This window comes from Typopeltis vanoorti, chromosome 4 (genome assembly GCF_054136105.1).
Source record: "Typopeltis vanoorti isolate ZY-2024b chromosome 4, IOZ_Tvanoo_1.0, whole genome shotgun sequence".
Classification (NCBI taxonomy): Eukaryota; Metazoa; Arthropoda; class Arachnida; order Uropygi; family Thelyphonidae; genus Typopeltis; species Typopeltis vanoorti.
This window is the reverse complement of record NC_143552.1, coordinates 112,669,429-112,683,678: the sequence shown is the minus strand read 5'-3', so window position 1 is coordinate 112,683,678 and position 14,250 is coordinate 112,669,429. Positions and strand designations below refer to the sequence as shown.

Below are 14,250 nucleotides of genomic sequence, written 5' to 3'. Positions count from 1 at the left end.
GAATGGAAAAAATCAGTTACTGTACCCATCCCGAAACCTGACAAAAATGCTGCAGAATGTCAAAGCTATAGACCTATCACATTAACTAGCATACTCTGTAAAATTACTGAAAGAATCATACACTCCAGGCTCATGCACTGGCTGACAAAAAATAAGAAAATTAACTACTATCAAACTGCCTATAGAGCCTGTCATTCGACAACAGATCAATTATTCCACTTCTGCCAAACAATAATAGACTCATTTCAGAAAAAAACAACAAAAAGGACAACTGCCATATTCCTTGATATGACTGCTGCTTTCAATTGTGTTTGGATCAAAAAATTAATACAAACAGTACATGATATTGGAATTAGAGAAAACATTTTAATCTGGATTGCTGATTTCATCAGAGGAAGAAAGATCAAGGTCAGAATCAATGCAGCAATATCAAGAGAGCAGAGAACCTGGGCTGGTGTTTCCAGGGCTCAGTACTTAGTCCCTTACTATTCCTTTTATATGTCAATAACAATCATCCCTACCTTACAGAAGACACAAAAGTAGCTTGCTATGCAGATGATATAGCCATCTGGCACACTAGTGCTAAAATCAACAACAAGCTAATTGAAAAATACCTTGTCATGATCAACAACAAGATAATTGAAAAATACTTTGGTATTATGCTTAATCAGGAATTAGGTTTTGCATAACACATCCCTAACACTTCCAACAGAGCTCTAAAAAAATGAAATATACTGAAAAGGCTTTGTGGAACTAATTGGGGCACAAAGCCAAAAATCCTCAAAACCACTTACACTATATTAATAAGGCCAATAATGGAATATGCAGCACCTATCTGGTCACCTCCGGCCTCATCGGTAAAGGAAAAATTAGACGAAATACAAGCAAAAGCATCCAAGATTATCATTGGTGCAGTCTGGAGAAGAGACGAAAATTTGCCACCATAAAATTCATAAATAATATCAGAAGCTACCAAAGCGATCATATCTCTCTCTGAAAACTTATGAACACTGGAATCAAAAATGCAGACTTCACAGATCATCAACTTTACAATATGATGACACTATCGGGAAGGAAATAGGTCTCGATCAGCTAAATGCCCACATAAACAAAGAACATTCAATTTGAATGTTAAGTGACCAAATAATTTAACAATAATGAACTATCAACCTTTTTTCATCCTCCAAACAGGTTATTTGTTATACCGATGGATCGTCAGACACCAATATAATTAATGGAGATGCTGGTGTTCTCCTACTCCCGAAAGGTGAAAAACTTACAATAAAAGTTGGATCTGGGAGAACTGCTTCCAATTTTACCAGCGAACTTTATGCAATAAATAAAGCACTGGAAGCCTACTTAAACTTATCATCATCTCAACAATCTGAGGGAAATTATAATTTACAGTGACTCAAGATCAGTTATGGAGGCAATCAAAAATGGCAATAACAAGCTCACACACAAGGCACCCATAAACTCTTAAATCAACTAAAGTATTTAGGAAAATGTTGCATTTTACAATGGATTCCTGCTCATGTAGGCATTGATTACAATGAAGTAGCTGATAAATTAGCAAAAGAGGCCAGAGAACTCAACTAAGAAACTCACATGATAACTCTTGCTGATGCTAACACGCTAGCAAAAGCTAAACTAATTCCACTGAAATCAGTGATACGTCAAATTCCCGAAATCAATACTGCCAGAAAGACCACCACGATAAAAAGACTACGAACAGGACATTATAGAGGAATGAAGATCAATACAGATGATACGAGAACATATAGAAACTGCAACTGCCCTAATACTGAACTGACAACCACTCACATCTTTACCTGCCCAGCAATTACATCAGCAAGAAATAGATCCTAATCCTGAACAACAGCTCTATATAAACAAAATCATCAACATAGCCAAAGCAGTTCAAGGAGCACATGGAAACATCTAGGACTCCTCAAAGGACAAGACAACAACATTTATTTCTAACAAAACTTAAAACTAGTTTGAACACCATCTTATACACTGCTAGTTTGGTGTTTTGGCTAATTTCTCTCTTATTCCATATCAATTTATTCATCTGGCTCCCTACCAGCTTTGTTTATTCTGGTGTTTATTTCAGATTTTCATAGTTTTCACATAGTTACACTGCCTATTTTCATAGTTTTAGTCTTTTTATTGCTGTTGATTTTCATGCCAAATTAGTTAGAGAATCCTGGAGACTTGCACTAGATGTGTTTAGGAATACATCATCTTCATAAAGCAAAGGGCTAAGTTTGACATCTCCAATTCTAATATCAAGGCCTAATGCCACTTTCTTTCATAATGTGATCCACTTGGTATGGTATTGGTGTCTCGGCACCTCTTTAAGAAGACTAACCTGTTTATAGCTGTTGCACCAATTTCAACTTCCACTTACTGAATTGTCATGTCTTGATTACGATATTATCTCCATGAAGAATTCTCAAAAATATTCTCAAACCTAAGCATTTGTGGTCAAATATCTGCTACAGATGACGAATAAGAGTAGAGATAATATACATCCTTGTCTTATCCCTGATTTTACATCAAACCATCTTTTCCTGTATCTCCTTCAATTCTAATTGCTGACTTATAACTTAAATATACACTATACGTTACTCTCTATAATGTTCCATTTATCTGTATAACTGATGTTTTGAAAAGCTTTTCTCTGTCATATTGCCTTTTTCAGATCTACAAAACTCAAGGACAAATCCTTGTTATATTCCCATAAGTTCTCAACTATTTGTTGCAAAGTGAAAATCTGATCCTGACAACCTACCTCCATTTGACCTGCACCAAGCTTCTTGTTCTTCCAGTTTCTCTTCCACAATCTTTCTCAACCTCTTTTCAAGTACTTGCATAAGTCTTACCTGGAACACACAGAAGAGAAATTCCTCTGTAATTCTCACATTCACTTTAATTTTCTTTTTCACAGATGGGAACTACTAGAACTCTACTCTAATCATCTGGAATTTGACCTTCTGACCAGGCCCTCTGAATTACACAGCGTAACTTTTATGTCTCCATACTTAAGCATTTGTGGTCAAATATCATCTACTCAAGCTGCCTTTCAACATTTCAAGCTTTTGATGGCTTTTTCAACCTGAAGTACTGATACGCACTCCTCTTGAAAATTCTACCCTGGTTCTGTCACTGCTTGTATTGTTTAACAGTCTTTGAAAGTAATTATCCCAGGATATCCTCATCTTCAGTTTCGATGTCACCTTATCATTTGATTACTTTTACAGTACTCTTTCCTCCATTTCTAAGCTTTTTTTTTCAATAGCCTCCAGAACATTTTGTCACCTTTCTGATATTTTGTTTTCTATATTCTTACCAATAACTTGGTAAAGTTTCCGCATAATTTCTGTTTTAGCTACTTTTATACATAGCTCAGCTCTATATTCTTTTGGGACATCTGCCAACTTATTTACTACTTTTGGTGTGCTTTCTTCTTTTTCTATCCTTACAGACAACTTCACCACATACCTCCCCAGCTGAATCCATCAATGACGTCTTCAGAGTTTGCCACTGAGACTCCAAGGTTTCATTTTTATTTTCAAACTGCTTCAAATTTTCTTTAATAATGTTTGTATAGCTGAGTCTCCAATTTACCTGTAAAAGCTGCTCAACTTTAATTCTTTTTAAAACTTTCTTATATACTGTTCTCTTCAATGTAATACCCATTGCATTGCACTAAGTTTCTTTAATAGTTGTGAGAAAAATTAGTTGAGTGAACAGATGGCATCAATGGCAGACTCATATAATTTGAAGAAAGAGACTGTTGATAAAAATCAGTAACAATGCTTGATCATGTAGTAGTAGTATCCTGATGTGTACCCTCCAGGGATACATATCAGGATCAGGATAATTCCATTGTTCAGCAGTGAAGTTGGAAGTTCTGAATTGGTCTGATAGAGGTGAACGTAGCAATGACATGCAAAGGACCAGTGATACTAGTGATAATGGCTGATACAATTCATAAGAGTGCTCAATCATCTACAAATATCAGTGTGACCAGAATAACAAAATCTCTGATGAAAGATTAAAAAACAATCGACACCTTTTGCTGGAAGTTGTGAGTGGTTCGATAGCTTAGAGTCGCTATGCCTTCATGATTTTTTAAAGCAAAGAAAGTAGGAGGTTTCTTTAATAGTATTAAAGAACTACTTTAATACTCATTTCATATGCACTGAATATTTTATTTAATACTCTTATGCCTTAATATGTATGAAAAGGAGATGCATTTTTGATTATATTCATCTTGAAAGATAAGAATCTCGCTCGCTTGGGAATGCCACCTCTATTATCTCACATTGTATACCTCCCGTGTTGTGCATTTTGGATATATACCGTATTTACTTGAATATAACTCGCCCTCGCATATAACTCACACCCCTGATTTTACTTTACGAAAAAAGAAATTAAGTTTAAACATACTCATGTCAGAGTGATAGTAACTCACTCCCAGCAATAAACAATACACTCTCCTCAACAGCTACTATACTGCAGACCCAAGAAAAGCAAGTAGTTTTATTGTATCTCTGAATAAGGTACAGAGACATTTGCAGTCTGTGTAATATTTTTCTCAACAAATAGTGCAATTAGAGACAACTGGGATAAAAACAGCACTAACTAATAATTCACATGTTCCCTCCCACAAAAACTATGCTGTATAGACTCAAGCAAAACCATATGTTACACCAGCAAACACAGTATCTAACTAAAAAGTATTATCCAATTTTTCAATTACATCAAATAACTGTTTGTTTGATTGCATTTGAATTGAAGAGAATTAGCATTTCAACTCAACAATTGCCATTGTTGAGTTGGGCTCACATTTGTCTTTGGATCGCACGATCTTTTGTTAATACTGCACCAATCATATGCACGTCTTCAAAGCTGCTGTATCTTTACTGACCTACTATTGCTATCTGTTTTGTGCTCTGCTTTCACTTCTCATTAGTCATTCATGAAGGATTGTTCATTATGTATCTCAAATCTTGTAAATTACTGGTAATTTCTGCTTCAAATGATGGGACAGAAGATGATGCTATTTTGGTAGATGACTTTGATGATGCACACAAGGAAACCATTCTCAATGCCAGAAGTAGCGATAGCGAATAGGAGATTCTTGGTAAGCCATACCCATTTTCAGTTTTTTTTTTCTGAAAACTTTAGTTTTTGAAAATCCCCGCATTTATCTCATACCACGACTTTTTAGCTTTAATTTTGGGAAAAAAAAGTCAGAGTTATATTTGAATAAATATGGTACACACAAATTCTCGAGAACACAACCACTGCATATAATGAGTTACCAATATATAAAGAACAATTTTTAATTTTACTAATACTGTATCAAATGTTTCCCTCTCTTCTCCTTTTATTCCATCTGTTGTTTCTAAATAAAATTAAATACTAAATAGTGTCTTATGTGGTTTGTTTGGACTTATGAAAAAATGTATTTTAGATAAATTACTTAATGTTTAAAAGATATTAAATGAATGGAAATTTCTGATGTGCTTCTCTGAAACCATTCTACACAAACAAGTGAAGAATAGTTTCAGGAAAACTGTGCGAAACAGAAATTAAATTGTATAGCAACTCATGCTTTGTGTTGCATGAAATATGTTTACTGTTACTTTAAACATGAATAAATTGGAATTTTTTTTTCAGTTTCAAAACTACAAGTACTTCAGAATCACTCTAGAAAAAGTGGACTAGCAGACTGTGCTGTACAATATTAATGTCATAGATAAAAACCTTCAAGTGATGTCGCTTCAGAAGCAAACAAAAAATTCAGGGAAATAAATAACATATACTTTACAGAACATTCCTAACTGAAATAAATTTGACTTCAATAATTGCCAAAAATTTGGGAGACATCCTTTGCCATAAACAACAAAGCTGACTATCTGACTAACCACCCAGGAAACACAGTCCAAACATTAGGATATTAGTTTGAATATTTTCTGCTCTTATTCAATTCTTTATTGTGCACTTTTATGATCACATTGTGGCTGTTCTAACTTTGAATAATTGGTAGTAACTGAAGGAAGTACTGGTGTATGCTGCTGTTATTTATTATTTTAAATAAAAAATGTGTTATCAAGTCCTCAATTATATCTTGTCTTCTGTGCCTTTGTAAAAAAAAATTATAGTTATCTAGTTTAAACCTTTCTTCTTAACCTTTATTATACATCTGATTTATGGCCGCAAATAATAAAGCTCACATGTGCAAAACTTACAAAACAAAGAAATCGCCTTTGTTTACAGAATTTACAATCTCTTTGTCTGGCCTACTGGTGTTTATTCTCAACTGAATTTGGAAAATTTATTTAGTTTCTAGCTGCGCCACCAAATTCGTGGGTGGGAGGTGAATCTCCCTCTAAAGAATAACACACAGTAAACCACAAGGAACTTTTCTCTCTTAATTCTAAGTAAATCTATGAACTTAAATTTTCTGTTATGCAGCAGTCATGAGAATATCTATTTTTAAGGCTCACACAGATCCTAATTAATGAGTAGTGCATTGGATTAGAAATCAGGCAAGTTATTTAAACAAGAAAACAATTTATTTAACATCAATGAAATGTACAATGGGTCAATTTTAAGTATACTAAGTGAATTAGCTTCTATGCTTCAAATTACAACTAATGACTATGTTTACAATTTAGTTCCTCATCATATTCAATTCTAGTAAGAACACGTGTCTATAATTTTCTCTCATTAAACTTGATTATACTCAGATTAATCTTACATAACATTCTGCAGGCTTAGGCAATAGCTATAACATAACATAAAATACACGATGTTTCACTTTAAATTTTTTTAACCAGACCTTCTCTCACATATAACAAAATATCTCAACTATCAGCATAAGGCCTAAAGTCCTCAAGTATCACCATAAAACAAGTTCCTTAAATAAATCACCATCACAATCTTTTTCTCTAGCTAAACAATGAAAAGATCTTACTTGAACAGAAGTCTGTACCTCTCTGAATGATCCTTGAAAGCAATTCTTTCTGTTACCGTTCAACTTTAGCATTGAACTCGGGAAACTCTTCTGGGTTTTGAGAGATCCTTCTTTATCATCAGCGGACATCAGGAACTTGGCGGCATGGAAACTCGGCATCTAATTTCTTCTAAAACAGCTCATCTTAGTCGCGTCGGTCCCTCGGCAATTTTCTATCTGAAATACACAGTCTCCGATGGCAATTACAAATTTTCTCCAACAATATTAGCAAAACTCCGCTGCCGTAGCATACATCGTAACTTCAGGTCGGAACCCCACATGACCTCGAAACTCCTTGCTGACCCGAGAATGGGAATGCACACCGGATCGACTCGAACTCGTACTCCAAGAAAATGGCAAGACAAGACTCTGTTTCGACATAGCGAACTGCTATTTATATGGTCCCAATGACCTTCGTTTTTGCTTATGTCATCGCCCCCCCAGTACTTTGGTGGTTTGCACGCGTCGATCGGTGCAATTAGTCGGGAGAACCCCGTGTACTGTTGACCCTCGCTGAGGTTGCAGTTGTCCCAGGTCATTTGTTAATACCTTTATTTTTTTATAATTTCAGACAGATATTTGTTAATATCAGTCTGGAATTATTGGTGACTAAGAGGTTTCTTTAGACACTATTAATCTTACGCTTATTTTTCTGTTCTTTTACAAAACCCTTTGAGGTGAAAATATTCAGTAATATACAAATTTTATTATTTCCAAATGAAAAAAATATGAAAATCTCTATTAACCCACAAGTATTTTTAGTGAATTTTGTTTACCAGTAAAATCGGTATATAAAGTATTTTTGTATAAAAATCCTTCTAAACACGATTTCACACTGCAAACAAACATTCTAATTTTGATTCAGGAGAGCAGTGACTGTAATGATGATGATGATAATAATAATAAGAGCCTACAGTCTTGATATTCAACAAGCGGAAGTTTACTATGCTCTTTGTAGTTATGTTCTTTTTTCCAGTGGATGATTACTACTTGGTAGAGCTTATTTCCTTTGGTCGGAGATGATTTAAAGGTTCCTAAGAGGATTAATTACTCCTGGAAAAGTTGTACTGACTATCCCATTCATGTGCCTTCTATCCAGGAGGTTGACTACAGATGTAACGACATGTGGTGAGGACTATCTCTTCCATATGTCATAAGTATTCATGGCTATAAATCCGTGTGTGTTCACAGGGCTGATTTGCCTGTTCTGAGGGATGAAAAACCCAAGTTTCCAGGTGAAAAAACTCTATCTCTGTATGAGACTGGCTAACTCACCTTCAGTCGAAAGAGACCTTCCTCAGGTCATGGAAGGGAATCGAACCCAGGTGTCTTTCCAACCAAAGGGCTTCGTCTATACTGACTGAGCTACTATATTCTTGATAATTTGAATTTTTTTTTTTTGATATTTTAAGGCCTAACTTTTTGTGTGTGTTCAGCATTTTGTTTCATGAAGTACATTGGCGACTAGTTGGCTGAGTGGTTAGTGTATCCACTCTCCAGCCAAGAGGCTGTGGGTTCAAATCCCACCAGGGGCATGGATACTTGTGATTATCCTACTAACTCTGTGTGGAAAGGGCATCTGCGACCTTACCACTTTTTCTAGCAGAAGGCTTCATTTCCAAAACCCAGGGAGGTATGGGAGTGACCATACGGTGTCTATGGACATCAAATGTGAAAAAAAAAAGTACACAGGTGCTGTTCCAGTCAGTCTTGTGTTTAATACGGAGTGCATGGTCTGATAACTCTGTTGTAATAATGGAGGAACCATATAATCCAAATATTCTTGCATGTGTAATATCCCATTTAAAGCATTCCATGAATTCAAATGAAACATCATACTACAAATTAGCTACCAAATTATGAATGTAATAATTCCAAGATTATAGATTCTTTTGGTCATTAATAATTGGCAATTTATTTTTTAAGTAGTAATTTCATTTCAATTTTATCATAACTTTTATATGTTTTTTCTTTTATTTTTATACATATATAATTAGAAAAGAAAATTCTGTAATGAGGGTCACCCAAATTTTGCTCTCCTCAGGATAATAGTTAATCAAGTTTAGTAATGATTGCATTTAACAATAATAGTTTGTAGCTCCTGATTTATTTCTGATGTCAGTGACATGCACGTTGAAATACCGTGTTAAATATAAGTAACAGTTATAACATATAGTCTCTCAATGCACTATGAATTTTTAAAAAATTCACAAATCATGCTTAATTAATATTCATTCACACTTAAGTAAATAACTTATATGCATTAAAAAAAATAGACATACACACACAAGCAAAGTAGTTTGATGTTTTCCAAAATTTTTATAAATGCATGAACTTCCTTAAAATATAATTTTAAGAATGGATGACATCGCATAAACCTTTATGTTAATTATTGTTATTGTATGCAATGTAGCATGCAGACAAAGAAAAGAGATGTAAGTGGTGTTATGTAATTGCTTAGTACTGTTCTAATTCATAAATGCATGAACAGAGAGTGGAAAAGTGAACAGAAATCTCTAAAGAGAGAGTTCAGCAGTTTTTCAACTGACAGAGGTCAGTCCCTGTTATTTTGGTCAGGCTTGCACCACATATTTTTGATCAACTGTTATAGTCCATAATAGCTGTGAATAACATTATGCTAGAGAGAGTACTATTCAAACAGATTGTATACTTGAATTGTGGATTTGTAATGTCAGTTATAGATGATAATCATATTTGTGATACTTGCAGTCATCATGAAGTACATGGATCCTGTACTTTGTAAATGAAACTAATTCTGTTTGGGAGCTAAGATTTGTCTAATCTAAATTCTGTAGTTGTAGGATATCTGTGTCTGTAGATGATAGAGTTTCAGAGTTTCAGATATGTGTTTTGTGTTCTGATTAATAATATGCTGTCATGTTGCTTCAGGTTAATAACATTCTCAGTGTGTCAGAAAGTAGCACATATTGGAGATGTCTGGATCTTTCTTCTGAAGATTATTAGTTCAGGCTGCTCATTTATCTTATAAATTTAAAAGCTAACTTTCCCATTAGTTACTACCTCCATAATAACTTTATTACAATCTCTACCCATAAAAGGTTTGAAACATAGCACTTTGGGTGAGCTAAAGGTTAGATATTATAATATGGATGAAGGTATATCCACATTATAATAGTAACTGATCAACTAATTCTGCAAGCTCTATATCCTCAGATAAAGATGACATAAAAATGCATTTAAAAGATGTTAAATAGAAGCATTAACTACATCATTCAAAAAGTAACAAATAATTACAGACAGCATCTAGTAAAACACAATTAGATTTCACATACATGATGTCAAATGTAGGTGAGTCTTTGTTCTGTGACATAACTCAGTTAAGATATGAAATGTGAAGTAAGTTTAAATAGGTCATCCAGTAATCAGATGATTAAAATTTTATTTCACCAATGAATATAAGGAATTCCTATTTTTAACATCTAGATTATTCAGTCTGTGTTTGCTTTCCTCTGATGTGCCTGTGTGCACATGCTTAGTACATTTTTTTTGTGCCAATGAAGATGGCCTTGGTGACCAATGCAAAATACCGGCTTAGTTATCCAATTTGCAATAATTATTAGTAATTATAAGATTTACATGTGCATTTTCTCTGATAAACATCAACATGAAAGAATTGTATTTACTTACATAAGTTTTATACATTATAATCTATAAAAGTCATACTTCGTATAAACATTTAGGAAGAAGAATAAAAAAATGAACTGAATGAAAATTAGCATTAGGGTATGTTTCTTCCAACACTTGAAAGTCAGTCCATGAATCTGGAGTTGTTGTTTAGGTTTTGGAGATGGTGGTAAGGAATGTGGTACAGAACTATATTGATAACAGCAGGATTCTCCATCAAGTTTATTAAGGGGAGGTTGTATTTGTAACACACTACTCACACATTACAAGGTGATAAATGTATTGGGCAAGAAGGGAAATGAATATATTGTAGATTTAGATTTTTATCTAATAATTATAATTTAGATTTTTAGATTGCATTTGTGACTTCTGCATGAAATTCACATTTAAATGGATGGAGTCTGGTCTAACCTGATCCACTTAAATCTGTTAAACCCGATATAAGCAAGTTCAGAGAGGAAAATCATGTGCTATTCTGCAGGTATTTCTTTTAGGACTGTTTTGCTTAACTTCTATGTATTAATCATATTGAGAGAGAGATTTAAATGAGGATATGTAGTTATTTTTGAATGATGCAAAGGCAGGAGAGCTATGATGAATGAAATATGTGGTTCTACAAGAGAATTTGAATAGATGGGGGGGGGGGGGGCATGAGCAGGATTACCTATTCAATATTAAGAATTTTAAGGCTTTGAAATCTGAAAGTGAAAGGATGGGATGCAGCATATATAATGTGTGAGAATATCTTGAAGATAAGGGGCAAGTATCTAAAATTCAGGTATGGTTCATCATTCAGCAATGCTAGAATTTTAAGGACAATACAAAAGATTATGGCAATGATGAGGTGTACAGTGACATGAAAGGAGGGTATGGTTCCATGAACAAAGGCTTAATCTAGGGATGAAGATATTTTGAAAAGCATTTAGAGAAGAGTGATTAGAGCAGTACCAGATCTCTGGTATGTTGGGTATGAAGCTCCCATAAAACAATGCCATTTATAGTACATGGGAGCTGGAGATTACAGAAAATAAGTGAAAGGTGTTTATCAAGTTAATGTAAAAGATTTTTCTGTGGAGAGACAGAAAAATCTCTTTTTTTTTGTTTGTTTGTTTTGCAAATGAGTGTGGTTGATGAGTGGAATGCAACACCTGGGAATGTGGTGAGTACAGAATCAATTAACAAGCTTAAGGCACAATTTAATGAGCATTATGTGTGACAGTGAGATCTATCCACAATGAGTCACTGATTTTACAGAGGTATCAGGAGAAGAATGATAACACTTACATAGATGTTATATCAACAGGCTGATTCAAGTCATTTTAACAACTTAAGTGTTATCAGACACTGATAAACTTATTTCACTGCATCATTTTAAAATCAATAATGTGTGCATAAAGCACAGATAACTTGGAATTTTAGTTTAAGATTTACAAACAAACAAAAAGTTAAATGAGTGGTTATTTCTAAACATACTCCCAGAAAGAGGAATCAAATGAAGGATACTACATAGCACATAGTCCCATATTTTCAACTTCCAGAATTATCCAAAAGGTGAAACTCTTGTTGATCTTTTGACAAAATCTTGTTGGACAACCACAACTGAAGTAAAAAAGTACACCGAAATATATCACAGATTTGTAGAGGATTTGAAAATAATGATTTAAAAAAATCAAACAAGAAAAAAAAATAACCACCAGTTAAAAAATATAAATTACTTTTTTTTGTAAGAGAAATGAGAAATTTATGTTACAAACAGTTTAATATAAATATTCAAAACTGATTTTTTTTTAAATCTAAAATTATTTTTCTAATTCTAACTTACATCTTATTCTAAACTAGTTAACAAAATGATAATGAAGCTGCCTTATGATTTTCAATAGTGTGCAAGAGAGAACAAGATTTCTTCTACAGAAAAGGCAACAAAAATATGAAGAGAAGCATGTGGGTAACTTCCGAAAAATATTTCCAAGAGAAAATAAAGAATATTATGATATTTTTAAATAAAGACAAACACAAACATCTCAAGATGTAAATTTGCAAACTATGATACAATTTATTTCCTGCTTTACTTATTTAGTGACTACTTACCACATCTCATAGCATATCACCACAACGTGTCAACGATACAACCATTATTATCTGAAAGATTAACCTAATTCTAAAAGTAATAAACCTATTCTATTGTTAATTGTTAAATTATACCAGCTTGTCTATAACAGAGCTTCTTAAACTGTGGGTCCCAATCCCAAATGGGATCCACATAGCTCAATGTGGGGGTTGCAAAAAATTTGGCAACAGTGCAAGGTTTCTGAATGTGCAATGACCAAAAATAATTCAAAATCAAGCATCCGAGGGATGCTCGATTTTGAATTAATGAATCCTTGAAAAATTTGGAATGAATTTTGAAAAAATGAATCCGAGGTGGTTTGGCAGCACTTGCCCATGTTGCATCGCCCTACTTCACTGCAGCCTTGGTTCTAGAGACACAACATGCGCACTTTGCACTGCATATGCCATATCACGCAAAGCCAAAGAATGCTGCCAGAAACACCTCAGTTCAGATTTGAGACTTTGTAATTCTTTATGTAAATGGTAAAATTATATGTATACCAAAGAAATGTTTTAAAATAAATTTCTTTATGATTTATTATCAGTATATGTTTGATTTGTATACCTATTTTATATACCTATATACCTGGGGTCGCATAAAATTTTCTTGGGCAAAAAGGGGTCACAAGTGGAAAAAGTTTAAGAAGCTGGTCTATAACAACCCATTCAACCATTAAGAAAGAGAAAAGAAAGCAGGAATACCAACAACAAAAACCAATTTGCTATGATTCACCACCAGCTGATTTAAGAAATTAGCATACAGCTTTTTTTTTGTTGCTGTTGAAGTTATTTTTTTTTTTAACTTTGTATTGTAGGATGCAATCTTTAAATTTCAGTTATGTTAATAACTGAAAAAAAAAAAATGGATTAATCTAGATCCAATTTCTTGATGGCTGTGTGGATACTATTTCTTTGGTCCAACCATGTCTTGTAAAAAAGTATGTTTAGTCTTTCAAGCAGGATTGTCGTATTGTTTAATTCTTACCCCACCCATAGTACTACACTAGTTTCCATAAATTAAGGAACAAAGAGAAAAATCGCAATAACTGAGGGAGGGAAGGGGCAAATGAAAGTCAAATACATTATGTAAAAGGTGATGCCAAGTCTGGTTATAGTTATCATATATAAATCAGTTGTGCTGTCAGTGGTATATGCAGGGCCGCACCAACCCGAGGGTGCAAGGGGTGCACCGCACCCAGGCGGCAACAAAATTAGCTACATTTTATGTAGCTAATTTCTAATTTGGATTATACAATGCAGTATTAGAGGCAAAAGTTTGCACCCAGATGGCAAATACCCTTGGCATGCTCCTAGGTATATGCAAATGAGCTATGGCATAAAAATCAGGCATTTTGGAGTGAGGACAAGACATTTTGTGATAGCAAAATTCTTAAACATGGCTGCAAGACATCATTTAACTCAGTAGTTCTACATTTTAATAG

At 33.9% G+C, this 14,250-nt stretch overlaps 1 protein-coding gene across 6 annotated transcripts in view; it reads right to left on the bottom strand.

The window, feature by feature from the left end:
* Positions 1–14,250, bottom strand: part of LOC150107612 (cytosolic iron-sulfur assembly component 2A-like) — a 136,318-nt gene that overhangs the window by 57,354 nt on the left and 64,714 nt on the right. For 2 of the 6 annotated variants that reach the window (XM_090391971.1, XM_090391972.1), the window contains exon 7: positions 11,875–12,298. The exons of 3 other annotated variants lie outside the window; for them this stretch is intronic. The gene's annotated coding sequence lies outside the window, so the exon portion shown is untranslated. Of the gene's footprint in view, positions 1–11,874; positions 12,299–14,250 lie in introns of those variants that run through there. One more of the 6 variants, XR_016548250.1, reaches the window with a different exon arrangement.